This window comes from Sarcophilus harrisii, chromosome 1, assembly GCF_902635505.1.
Source record: "Sarcophilus harrisii chromosome 1, mSarHar1.11, whole genome shotgun sequence".
NCBI lineage: Eukaryota > Metazoa > Chordata > Mammalia > Dasyuromorphia > Dasyuridae > Sarcophilus > Sarcophilus harrisii.
Genome location: NC_045426.1, coordinates 710,534,312 through 710,547,865, shown reverse-complemented (window position 1 = coordinate 710,547,865; position 13,554 = coordinate 710,534,312). Strand labels below are relative to the sequence as shown.

Below are 13,554 nucleotides of genomic sequence, written 5' to 3'. Positions count from 1 at the left end.
CTGGTCTCCTAATTCGCTTCTAGTGTCTGTGTCTAAATCAGGAACCCATTTCGACCTTACCTTGGGATAGGGGGGAGATGTGGGCTTCTGCCTAGTTTCCGCAATACTATTTTCTATGTCATCTTCCCCATTCAAATGTTGACTCCTGGCAGGCTGGCCGTTCTACCCCATCTCTCAGCCCAAGGTGGACCAGGGCAGACACACCATGTTAGTCCCAAAGTCTCCATTTCCTCTTCTGTAAATACTCGGTGACCTCGGATCTCCTTTCCAGCTCTAAATCTCGGTAAATCCGTGACCCCGTGACATTAAAATCCTGCCGGTGGTGCTCTGGAGCCTTTGATGGTGGGCCAGCTCCTCGCCAGGGACCCCCTGGTCCCCCTGCTGTCTTCCCCATATCCTCCTAAGCCCTAGTAAAGACCCCAGAACCACCCCATCCGTGGTGACCCCCTAAGGACTCCCTCGGCCACAGAACTAGGACTCGAGGTAGCACAACAAAAAGGCTGTTTCTGGGGCTGGTGTCTGGGCTCTGATCCCACCCTGGGTGCTTAGTGCCCTTGGGATCGCAAGCAAGCAAACTAAACTTCCTGGGCCTCTGTTTCCCCATTTGTAAAAGAGAACATTCAACAAGATGGACACTAGATCTCAGATCTTGGGCCTCGGGGCACTTCCTTCTGGGCCCAGCCTCCTTCTCCAATGTCCCCTGAGTCCTTAGGGAGAGAGAAACCAGCTTCCTCCCAGGGCCTGCACCTCCAGCCCCGGCCTCCCCATCCCCGTGTCCTCACTCACTCCTGCCCCCTTTGTGCCATCAGAGGCTCCCACCCCAGGAACCCCCCAAGCGCCTTCACACGGAGACACCTTGTGGACCAGTCGCCAAGCCGCCCTCCGGGCCGGACCTTCCGCCCAGACCTCCAGGCCAGCCACGGATCCCCAGCACGGAGGGAACACGCTGACCGCCTTTGAGTGGCCCGGGGGGAAGGGGGGGTTGTTGACGATTGTAGGCAGCTGTGCAAACACGTTGTCAGCCCTGCCTGCCTGGCTCGGCCCAGGACTGCCTCCCCGGCCCCCCCCCCCCCCCCCCCCCCCGGCCGCCTCGATCCCTCAGTGCGGTCCTGAGCCCAGAGCAAGGCGCAGCCGGCCCGAGCTCCCCATCCTCCCAGGACTGACTGGGCCTATGCCTTCTCATTGCTTTCTAGGTCTTGGTGCTCATAACAGCCAGGAGGGGACCCGGGCCTGAGCGTGGCCACCCGCCCAGTGAGGCCGCAGCCTCCCGAGGATGGGCCGGGACTGAATCCCTGAGGCAGGTAAGGCTCCGCCTGGTCACCCTCATCCCCGAGCGGTGAAGTGAAGGCGCTTCGGCCCTCAGAAGCAGCCGGGCAGGGGAGGGACGGGATCACGGAGGATTGTGTGGGTCTCTGAGAGGATTATTCCTCTTGGCGGGGACTCTCAGGTCCAGTGGAAAGTTGGGGAGCAGCTCCCCGATGGAGGGCGGGGTGAATGCAGGCAGTGCTCTCCTCGGTGCAGATCAGAGGTGCCAGGGAAGGCTTCGGTTTGCAGAAGGTGGACTAGGTGCCGAGCCCTGGGCCGAGTCTGGGTGTCAGCAGCTGAAAGTGCAGTGGTTTCTGGGAGCTTGGGCTGCGCGGTGGGGAGGGGGAGACCGTGTAGACATAAGTTGTGAAGGCCGAGCTAGGACCCTGGACACCTTAGAATCAGCCGGAGTCGGGATAAGCAAGAGTCCTCGGTCTTTATTCTTGGTCTTTAGGGGGAGAAGTGAAGGGGACGGATGCAGGATCCCCGTGATCTTCCTTCTTGTCTCCCGCCCAGAAGTGACTCTGGCTTGTCTCACACCAGCCCCTAACCCTTCCCACAATCCTCTGCCTACACCCATCTTCGAGCCAGCACAGGACAGTGGGAAGGGCCATTCCCCAAGCAGACGTCTGCCCATAGAGCATTGTCCAGTCGGTAATTAGCCTTCGGTGCTCCGTTGTCCGACCCCAGTGCGGGGACTCAGAGTTTCAGCCCTTCACACTGAGTGATCAGTCAAGAAGCGTCCGTAGCCACCGTTCACCGTTCTCCTGGTTCCTGCTGTCACACTGTGTGTGAGTGTGTGTCTGTGTGTGAGATTTCACATATACTGATAAGGCCTGGATGCAAATTCTGCCTCAGACCCCCTCTAGCAGGGCCACCCCGCACAAATTAACATTGTTGGTATCTCAGTTTCTTCATCTGTGAGACGAGAGCGGGGGGGGGGGGGGGGGGGGGGGGGGGGGGGGGGGGGGGCGTGCGGGCCTCTGAGGTCCCTTCTCGCTCTGAATCCATCCCGCGGGGAATCCTGCCCCAGACGCCTACCAGACCCGTGACCTTGGACCGGTCCCAGACGACTTCCTTCCTTTGGGGCCCGGTTTGTGGGGCCTTTGGTTAGGAGAGGCCATTCCTGGTGCAGAAATGTCTCCCAGCAAGCTCCCACCTCCTTGGGGTCTGCGGGCCTAGGAACTGTCCGAAGGGGACTTGTTTGGGATCCCAGTCGGCACGTGACGGGCCGTGGGGTTTGGACCCAGACTTTTCCAGGCCCCGTGGCCAGCTCGGCTTGGGCCCTCCCTCCCCCGTTGCCTCATGGGAAGCCGGACTACCCCCGGGCTTCCCGGGGGGGGGGGGAAACGCCCCCTACCAGGCAGGTGAGCCCTTTGCCATGTGCCCAGAACCCCAAGAGTCAAAGTGACGTCTGCGGTCCTGCAGCCGTTGGTGTCCAGGTGGGCCCCGAACTTGGGTCTTCGGGCTCTGAAGGCAGCTTTGCAACCTGATCCCAGGATGCCTCAGAGTCACTGGGGAATGCCCACGTCGTAGCATCGACTCCCCCGCTGGCTTGTGTGGGGGCAGGTGAGATAATGCGGTTAAAGGTCTCTCACAAGCCCCAAGAGGCTGCAGAAGTGTCGTCCTTGTTTTCATGGTCATTTCGTTTTCATTTTTTTTGAGGGGGGTGGATTTCGGACAGAAAAGACCTGAGAGGGGCAGCCAGGGGCTGCAGTGGGCAGAGCACCGGCCCTGAAGTCAGGAGGACCCGAGGGCAAATCTGGTCTCAACACTTTCAGGCTGTGGGACCCTGGGCAGGTCACTTACCCCCAACTGCCTCAGAAAACAATAATAATAATAAATCATTATTGTCCAGATTAGTGAAGAAGCTAGTCTGGGAGCCAGGAAGAATCTTGCATCAGACAACTAGGCCCATGTGCCCCTGAGTGGGTCCTTAAACGCCAGGCAGTCTCGGGCTGTTTTGCACCGAAGGCGGGGGTTCTGCACGGGCGGGAAGGAGGCTCGGCTATGGCGTCACCATCCCAAGGCCGGTCCCCATCCCCGCTCCATTAGCGGCAGGGTACAAAATAGGGCCGGTCGGAGACAGAGCCCCGGTGAGAGTTTGAAGGGGGGGGTATCTCTGCTCACCGGGCTGGAGGGATGTGGATCGGGACAAGGAAGCTCGGCTGGTACCGGCCGAGCCCAGAAGGATGAGCAGCCCCCCCGCGGGGCCCCTGTCCTGAGCAGCCAGGGCCAGAGAGCGGCTTTGTCCAGGCCGCCAGAAGGCAGCGATGGGGAGTCTTTGATCCCCCAAGAGGCGCTGGAGCCTGGGAAGGAGGCTGGTTTCTGTCAGTTTCCATTGGTGGTCTATGGGGGTGAGCTGCGGGTGCCCTCCTTCCGGCGAAAACCCTCCCCGGGGCCCGGAGCCGGCCCTCCCCTCCCTCCCCAGCCCATCGTTCATGCTGAACGCCTCTTGATTGGCCATTAATTTGCAGGCCGGTGATTAACATTTGGGGGATCCTACAGTGGAGCACTGTGAGGATCCCAAATGAAGGCCCAAGAGCTTCCACGGGGGAAAGTTCCTCCATTTCCTGGGAGTGGGGGTGGGGGCGCCGACCCATTGGAACAATACTGAAGAGACGCAGGCCATTGGGGTTTGGTGGGGGGGTAGCAAGTTGGAGTGGCAAGACCCCGCCCCACTGCCTTATGGGAGGGGCCCCAGAAGTGGCCCATCGAGTCACCGAATCGAGACTTTGAGAGTCAGGGGGGAGAAGTAATTCTCATTATAATGGAACCAACGGGGGCTCATCCGGCCCCTGCTTGGAGAACTCACCACCTCTCATTTTATTGATTTATGCTAATTAATTAATTTTTTTTTCCCTCCCCACCTCTCAAGGTAGAGCGTTCCACTTTGTAACAGGGCTCCTTGTTGGGAAGTTGTTTTTAGACCCACCTCCTTTCCCCCACCGCCCCTGCTTCCCTGGCCAAGCAGAAGGAGGGCAGTTCCCCCAGCCCAGCCGAGAAGTCCCATTACTTTTGCGCCATCCCCACGTCTCATGAATCCAAGACCCTCCCTCAATCTGGTAGCCTCCCCTGCACCCCCTCAATTCCAGACGAGTCTGTCACAAGGAGAAAGGACTGTGGGATTACCACTTCCCGATGCCTTTAAGCTCAGTCCCTCTCCGTGAAGCCGAAGACGTCGTCATCTGGCTTGTCACGGCCAAGATCACAAGGATCTTGAGGCCCACTGACATCCCCAGATCTTTTTCACAACTGCTCTCTCCCAGCCTCCATCATCTTGTACTGGCGGAACTGCCTTTTTTGTACCCAAGAGCGGTTTCACGTTCATCTCTGTTGGATTCCATCTTTTCAGATCCTTCCTGTCGAGATAGGTCTGGAGCCTGACTCACCCAGTGGGCCAGCTCTCCACCTGCCCAGATCTGCGTCACCGGCGCTCATGCTGGGCAGAGCGGCGAAGTCCTTGACGGCCCCCATCCCTGGGACTCTCCCCGAGGACCCCTGGCCTGGCGACGCCGGACCGTTAGCGGCTCCTCTTGGGCACTGACCGTCCGAAGCGCCCCAGATCTGTCTGGTTGTATTTGTCTCCTAATCCATGTCCTCCAGCTTTTCCGTGAGAATACTTTGTCCAAAGCTTTGCTCGAACCCAGGAAAGTCCTTCTCGTGGCTGTGAGCTGGGGCTGGCTGAGGATCGGGCCGGGCAGTGCTCCCAATCTGTGTTCCAGCCTCCCCCACTGGGGAGCGAGGACGGAGTCCCCGTGCAGATGGAATTCTGGGGCCCGTGCCCAGGGCCAACAGCAGAGACTCAACGGCCGGCTCAGCGGGCTGCAAGGAGCGCGGAACTGCCAGACGTGCAAGAGACGGAACTGTGGCCCGGACCGGAGATTCAGAGAGCGGTCCAGGAAAGGAGCCAGCAAGAGGCCCCGGAGCCAGACGAGGGACGGCACTCACTGGGCTCCCTGTGAACTGGAAGCTTGGCCCTGGGCTGGCCCATTCTCCTGGATCATATGTCATAGTCCCCATTTCAGCTCTCCTTTATGAATCAAAAGCGCGTTTGTTGAGTGCTTACTGTATGCTTTGAGAAATCCTGCTTTGGGGAGCTCCCGTTCCTTAGGGAGAGACAACACATCTAGGGGGTTTCGGCCGCGGGGCAGATGGAAAGGTCTCCTGCTCCCCAGGGGGTATCAGCAAAGCAGCTGGTCGGGCTCCTTCCTGACTGACATTTTCCCTGATAAAATTGGATCGATTTGTGGCGCTGAGCCACATGACAGGGCCAGGTGCTTGGGAGGAGGGAGCTCTCTTTTCTGAGTCTGCGGGGCCAGGTTGCCTCTGCGTGGGGGCCGCCTCCCAGAATAACGGCAGTGGGTGCCGGGCTGTAAGCGTGGCTGCCCCCAGCACTCCTGGGTCAAGTCCTGGGCTGTTTCTCTCAGTGTCTGAGAGGAAGCTGCGGTCCAGGTCGTGGTGGTGGTTTGAGCTGCCGGGCAGCCCCCACCACCTCCACCATCTCCCCAGGGGGCCCGGCCGCTTCTGCTTGGCCACCGGCCCGACCCGGGCGTGGGAGGTACCTGCAGTTAGGAGGGAGGAATGGCCATTTCTCCCGGTGGTCGCCATAAGGGCTAGCTGCAGGCCTAGAGCATCTGGAGGACGCTCCCACTCCTGCTCCCGGGGTTCCCGGGGGTCACCCCCTCTCCCAGGGCTGTGTCCTCCAGAAGCTGTGCAGTGGTACATGGAGGATGACAGAGCCTGAGCCGGGGTGTTGTGGGCCAGGTCGAGAGGAGGACATGGATGCGAAGCTGTCAGGGAGGTGGAAGTGACAAGACTTGGCAACTGATCCCGATGCATTGTGAGGGAGCGGAAAGACTGAAAAATCTCTCGGAGGCTTTCTGGAAACCTCGGAGACCAAAAGAGCGCAACGTTCTTGATGGAAACAGGGAGAGACGATGGATCCGGACGGTACCCGGAGGCTGCTTTACATTCCTCTCAGTGCTGGTTTTCAGCGAGCATCTATTAACCACTTTCAGTGACCCCGAGCTTGGCAAGGGAGGGCGGGGTAAGGGATGATCCTCGCCTTCGGGCAGCTTCTGGTCAGACGCGCTTTCTGACCGAGAGGGAGCGGGGGCGAGGCTCCTTTAGTTCCCATTGAGGCTTCGTCTGTTCATTTTCTGCTCGAGGGGAGCAGAAGGCATTCCTTGTCTCTGAGAACGTGCGCTTTCAGAAATGACGGAGTCCCAGAACACTGTGGTCTCTGACAAAGCTCATCACCCGTCTCTGTGTCAGTAACCGGGCCCGGTCGCTGTCGGTGGGCAAACTGTTTGAGAGCGCGAGGTCCCTGGGAAGGGCGAGCACGGCGGGGCTCATCAGGAACTGCCGGCCTAAGCCAATCCCCTTCCTGCCTTCCTGTCCCTTGGCCCTTAGAGCCGGAGAGAATCCGGCAGGGTCAGAGCCGGGTGGGAACGGAGAACGTAGGATGTCAGAAATGGACGAGGCCTTAGAACAGAGACGGTCAAGGTAAAACGTGAGAGCTGGAAAGGACGAGAACAGGGAAAGTCAGAACTGGGAGAGCAGGGATGTTAGGGCTTTGAAGGGCTTTAGAATAGGAAAGATCAGGGCTGGAGGGAGCTTGGAACAGGGGATGTCAGAGCTGGGAGGGAGCTTAGAACAGGGGATGTCAGAGCTGGGAGGGAGCTTAGAACAGGGGATGGCAGGGTTGGAGGGGCCTTAGAATGTGAAGATTTAAAAGGTTCAAGAGATGGTTTCTGAGTAATTTAATCATTTTACCCATCAGCCCAGCGGATTAATAACAAAAGGACGGCCATCTGACGACCGTCTCTCTCCGACCAAAGTCAGTCATGGTGATGGGCTCACAGTTCCTAGGCCCTTTGAAGAGCAGGTGTCCAGTGAGGGGCTGCTGGGGACACCGTGTGGCCCTCGGATAGAGAGAGAGAAAGTGAGTGAGAAACAGAGGGAAGGAGGGAGGGAGACAGAGAGAAAGAGACAGAGAGAGGATGTGCTTAGAATTATCCCCATTTTACAGGTGAATAGTTAGCATGGGTTCCCAAGCTGGGCAGGAGGACAGTGGGATTCAGATCTACGTTCTCCGACTCCAATACGGCCACTTCTCCCCATCCCACCCGCCTTAGCCACAGACATGGCTACTAAGTACCCAGGGCAACATTGGAATCTGGGTCTTCAAGACCCATGCTGGATACATTGTATCCCACTTTGGATCCTCCTCTTTCATCTGCTACTTGTGACCTTGGGCATGTAACTTGCTCCTGAGCCTCAGTTTCCTTTTCTGCAAAGTGCAGGATTGGATTCATCCTCCTGCTCCCCTCCTGCTTTAAGACCCTCTGACCTCATTTCTGCCTTCCAGATGTTCTCTCTTATAAAGTGGAGACCATCAGCTCAGAGCAGGAAAGGGCCACTGAGGCTCACTCCCTCATTTAACACCCGGGGAAACTGAGGCCCGGCGAGGCTAAGTAGTTTGCCCTTTTCCTATAGATCCTGAGTGTTGGGGGCAGGAACTGAACCCAGATTCCTGAGCTCTTGCTTCTCCCCCTTTTACCGGCAGCCCCCATCTGCCCCTGCCCCCAGCCCCCCATTTCCATCAGGGGTTCCACCATCCTTCTGCCTCCACAGTAACCGTCCTGGGCCTCCTCACTTCCTGGTTGTTTGGAGTGAAGTCTGTAAACCTCCGAGCAGCAGAGGGATTGGATGGAGACCCCCTGAGCTCTGGCTGCCAGGGGGGCCCCCCCCCATTGCCGAGCCAGCCTCTGGCCTTTCTGAGGTCGTGCTGTGCCGGGCTGGCTGGGAGCTTTGGGGCCGTCTCCACTTGCGCTTGATTGTACAATTAATCTAGAATTAGCAGAGCCTGGCGGGGAGCTGAGGTAATCCGGGACAGCCATCACCGGGCCGGCTTCTCCTCGTGGCCCTGCAGAGCCCGGGAGCTACGGCCTCGGCTGAATGGGCGCTCACCGTGGGTTGTCTCCAGGGGCTGAGATACACGGGCGACGGACGCAACAAGGGCTGGGCCATCAGGCCTTTGCCATTGGGTGCCGACATTTAGAATGCTCAGATGGCTCCCCACAAACATCTTCGATATAACTGGTCTCGGCACCAAGTTAATAAGAATGATTCATTAAAATAGGAAACTAGGAAGTACTTTCTTCTCTAACCACCTGCACCCAGTTCAACTCAAAAGGGGAGTCGGGGGGCGCAGTGGATAGAGCACAGCCTGAAGTCAGGAGGACCTGAGTTCAAATCTGGCCTCAGACACTTCACACTTGCCCAGGACCCAGCACACAGCCGGCGCCTAATAAGTGCTTGTGGGAGTTTATAAGAATGGTTAGATCCCAGGGGAAGTTTGGTGGGTAACGGTGCTGGCGATGGGATGGAGCAGAGGGCAGAGGAGGAGCAGCCGCTTACCCGCCATCCCGGGGGCACACGCAGTGGGACGACTCCATGGTTCCCACACACCCCCAGCAGGCGTAGCCTGGCTGTGCACTCACTCCAGGGCCCGGGGACGCCTCGCCCACATGTTCTGAGTGGCCCGGGAGGGGAGGACCGCCGATGGAGGGAGGGGGACTTGGGCCATGGCGGCTGTCCCCAGAGCAGGGGATTATTGGCCAGGTTCGTAGAGCCTGGAATAGCCTCCGGGCTCAGTTTCCTCCTCTGTACCAGGGAGAGGCTGACCTCTGCCCCTCCCCCCTGCCCGTATGTATTGTGCCCTCACTTCTCAGGACCGACAGCCGGCTCCTCCTGTTTGCTGCCCCCCCGTTTCTCCCAGGCCCTTCCCGGGTCTGAGTTGGCCCCGTTCTCTGCCCCACAGGGTGGGCCCCGGGCCCCCGGCCGGCCCTTGACCTGGGCAGATGGGGGGAAGCTGGCGGCTGGAGCAGGAACACAGCCCAGCCTGTTCTGGAGCCCAGAGGAGGCCTTTGGAAAGCGTGTGAACTTGAGGGACTTTTTGCCCTCTCCATAATGAGGGAAAACAGCCTCCTCCGGGCCCCAGAGCAGCTTTGGAGCCGGCCCAGGAGCCGAGCTCCGGTGACGTCTGTTCCTTGAGACAATTCGATTTTGCCGAGAAAATTGATTTTGCTCCTGGCTCTGTGGGAAGCGGAGGTTTCGGGGTGGCCAGTGCCGGGCCTTCTGGGAACGGCGGGTCACAGCTGTTTGGGAGGCTGGGATGTTCCGCCGAAGCAGCTCTTAGAGCCATTGTATCTGAGGGCCGGCCTCTGCCCTTGGGGAGGGAGGAGGCCTCTGGCGGGGAGGGGGTACTCCCAGCCCAGGTGAGTACCCATGGGGGGAGGTGTCCCTGTGCCAAAGCCATCTGGGGCAGCTCAGGGGGACGCTAGATTTCTGTCCTTGTTTCCCATGTTTTGTGTCTTCTGGACCTCAGTTTCTCCATCTGTAAAATGGGTGGACACGTTTGTGATCAGACACGGAAAACTGACCAGGAGATTGGAGATCCTGGAGTCCAGCCCCCTCCTTTCTCTAATTAGGGACTTTGTAGCTTTCCTAAGGTCAGTGCTTATCATTTCCCAGGAGGATTGTGGGCTGATGTCTTGTCTTAAGAATGAAGCAGGATTTTCCCATGATCACCCCGGTAATGGGCGTCAGGGGCAGGATTTGAAACCACGCCCTTGGACTCCTTGCACCATCTAAGGGACCCTCCTTCCTTCTTCTGAGGGAGGAAAGAATTCGATGCTCCATCCCCCCCACCCCCAGATAAAAGCATCAGGTGGCCAAGCCCCAGTGCCTCCTGGTGCGGATTTAGCCGAGGCTCTGAACGGACGGAGGAACCGAGGGCCAGACGGCCTGCCGAGTGAGCGGAGCCTCAAGCTGGAAGGGGCCTTAGCGGCGTCTCCACCAACCCCCTCCCCGCAGATCAAGAAACTGAGGGCCATTGGGCGCAGAGGGCTTTGTGCCAGTGCACAGGAAGCGGCTGCTGCAGCAGAAAGAAATCTGGGGTTAAAAACAGGAGCGAATCATCCCGCACTAGGAGCCTTGATTTCATCATCTGTATAATGGGTTCCAGAATGCCCATTTTGTAGAATGTTTTGGCTGTGAGGGACTGTCTGCCCAAGGTCCCACACCTTCCATATGGCCGAGGGAGGATTCGCACCCGGGATTCCGGTTCCATGTTTGGGCCCTGGCGTCCCCCTGTCTGTCATGTGGCTAAAAGGAGACAATGACGTGGGTAGTCAGTGTCTGCTCTCGGGGCACACGCCAGCACGTACATGTCTGCCCGCCGTCCGGGGCCAAACTGGGAGGGCCCCACGGGCCCAGCTCGACCTACCCAAGGATTTCGGTCTCCGGGTCAGGAAATTGGCCCCCGGTGAGCATAACTGAGGAGGTGTAAATGTAAAGTCCCGCACCCGGGTTCAAAAAGTCAGTGTCTCAGGAGCAGGATCTGCTTCGGTGGCAGGTCCGAGTGTCAAAGGGCCAGGGCTCTTCCCAGCCTGTGAGTAAGCTCCGTAGGGGGCCCCCTCAGAGCCAGACAGGGCTCGTTCAGGCTCGGGGCCTTAGTCCCAAGCACGGGGAGACAGTTCTCTCCTGTCGCACTTACCTCTTCCCTGGGGCCTGATGGCAGGTTCGGGGGCCACATATTAGGAGGGCATTGCCCAGCTAGAGTGAACCGGGCCATCTGGAGGGTCGGGGAAGAGAAGGGGGCGGTTTCCCTGGTGGGGGGGCCATGAGAGCTGGGCTCGGTAGCAGAGGGGCCGCTCCAGGGACGAGGGGTTAGCTGGATTCTACCTGGTCCCAGAGGAGGAAACCAGGAGCTGTGGATTTCAGCTCCAATGCTAAGAGAAACCTCACGCCCATCTCCAGGTGAAATCAGTCAGTGGCCCACTGGGGACACAAACTCAGACTCAGGTTGGTGAACAGCCCCTCCCCCCCGCCCCATTACCAGGACCCGGTCCCAGGCTCAGAGGGGATGTGGTGCTCCAAGCCTGGTGGCCTGAGAGCCCCGGGAGCCATTGGGTTCGGCCCCCTGGGGTCCTCGGATTCTAGATCCAGGGTGGGAAGGGGCACCTGGGACTGCAGAAGGGGAAACTGAGGGAAATGTCATTGGACTGAGGTCATGGAGTGTCTGAGGTGGGCGCCAACTCCTGGCACCGCAGGCCCGCGTGCCAGCCAACTGCCCCGTCCTGGAGGACCCTCCTCCTGTGGCCCCGTTAGTTCACCACAAGGGGCTTATCCCGTGTGTTTGGGGAGGGCTTCCTGCCTCCTCTTCACCTGAGGAGGTCCCTGCTGTGCACAAGAGCCACCCAAACTCAGTGGGGACCAGCCCCTCTTCTGTAGACAGTTCTTGGGGCCGTGGCTCCTTGTCCCTCCCCCATTTTGTGGTGTTCCTTGGAGGGGCTGTGCCGCAGCCTGCCCCCCCGCCGCCGGGCCCCTGCGTCCCCCTCCGGGCGATCCTCGGCTTCGGATCTCCGTCCCGTGACTCACGGCCATATGGTGAGGAGGCCTGACGCGGAGACACAGATAAACACGGCAAAAATTAGGAGAGGCCGCGGATTCTAGGGCAGAGCTGGAAAAAAACAGCAGCAGAAAACCACCAAATGGCAGCACTGGGAGAGCCCCTGGTGCGGAAAAGAGTGTTAGGGCTGGGAAGGGCCTAGAACAGGGGGTGTCAGGGCTGGGAGGGGGCTTAGAACCGGGAAAGCAGGACCAGGAGGGCCCTTAGAATAGGGAACACGAGGCCTAGGAGTACCTTTGTTGATTTCCAATGTGATTGAAATGCTTTGGGGAAGAGGGAAAAAGGCAGACTTTCTGGTCCAGATTGTGCCCCCCCCCCCCTCCTCGCCTTCCCATCCATTTCTCTGCACAGACCATTTCAAAGCCAGGCCTTGACCGAGGGTGTCCGTGTGAGCCGCCTGTCCGCTCTCCCCGTCCCTGCTCTCGGCCCTGGCCTCTGCAACGGGCCCTGTCGCCCCGCCCGCTTGCCCCTGGGACGCCCCCTTCTTCAAGAAGCCTTCGCTAATGGAAGTGGACAGAGGGCGGCTTTCCCAGACTCCTGCTCTCAACCCCCGGAAGCCAGGAATGCTCCCCTCCCCCACAGTGTGAAGAAAGCCGATGAAGATGCTTTTAAAAATTAATATGCAAATGAAACCCTCGGTCACGGCCGGACCTCTGGCTGGCTAACGGCGACCTACAAATTCACTAGGAGCCCACGCTGTTAGGGGACCGCCGAAATGATGAACCTGACCCAGGGCCGGGGTGAGGAGTCACGTCTGACCTGGGGCCGGGGTGAGGAGTCACGTCTGACCCGAGGCCGGGGTGAGGAGTCGCGGCTGACCCGGGGCCGGGGTGAGGAGTCACGGCTGACCTAAAGCCACTTTCTGGTTTGCAAAGCACCTTGATGTGCATTATTAGCTCAGCTGATCCCCAAACCACTCAGGAGGTGACTGTAGGAGCTGGGCAAGTCATCTCATCTCACTGTGCCTCAGTTTCCTTATCTGCACAATGAGAGGTTTGGACTTGCTTGATGGGCCCTTCCTTACTCTCGCTTTGTAATCTCCTACTTCAGTAATGAGGAACGAGGCTCAGAGACGTGAAACCCCCTGCCAGTAGTCCCCACTTAGGACGGGGTGGGGGTGTGAGGGGACGCTGCTGCTTGGGATAGAGGCCTTGAGAGCCTCTTTGTGAGAGCACCTGGGCATCCTGCACTGGGGGGCGGCCACTCCAGAAGAGGGCAAGCCCTAGGCTGGAGGGGACAGCTGTGTGGCTGTGGACATGTCACCTTCCCTCTCTGAGCCTGAGCTTCTTCCTTTGTTAAAGCTAAATGGCCCGATGACTAGAGGGCAGCGTTTGGAATCCGAGTTCAAATCTAGCCTTACTCCCGAGCAATATGATCTTGGGAAGTCACTTAGCCTCAATCTGCCCCAATTATAAAATGGTGATTAGAATAGTACCTCCCTCCCATGGTTCTTGTGGGGATCCAATGAGATCGTTTTTATAAATTATATAACTACATATTGTCACCATCATCATCATCACTAAGATCATCATCATTATCACCATCATCATCATCCCCAAGGTCATCACTATCATCATCATGGCAGAGGGAGAGATTCTGGCTCAGCCATAGGTCACAGTATCCAACCTCGTTTCTGGCGCCAGTGCTCTGAGAGCCCAAGGATCTGGCTGTGCACCGAGCTTCCTCGTTGGGTCCCCATCAAGGCTCTTCCCTGGCCCTTTGTGACTGGGAGGTGGCAGGAGGCTTCCGGGCTCCGAGGAGAACGCCGT

General features: G+C 58.7%; 1 protein-coding gene across 1 annotated transcript in view; it reads left to right on the top strand.

Moving 5' to 3' along the window:
• The window catches only part of ARVCF (ARVCF delta catenin family member), a 256,808-nt gene that overhangs the window by 122,576 nt on the left and 120,678 nt on the right, over window positions 1-13,554 (top strand). The window contains exon 3 of the mRNA XM_031949000.1: window positions 1,194-1,301. The gene's annotated coding sequence lies outside the window, so the exon portion shown is untranslated. The remainder of the gene's footprint in view (window positions 1-1,193; window positions 1,302-13,554) is intronic.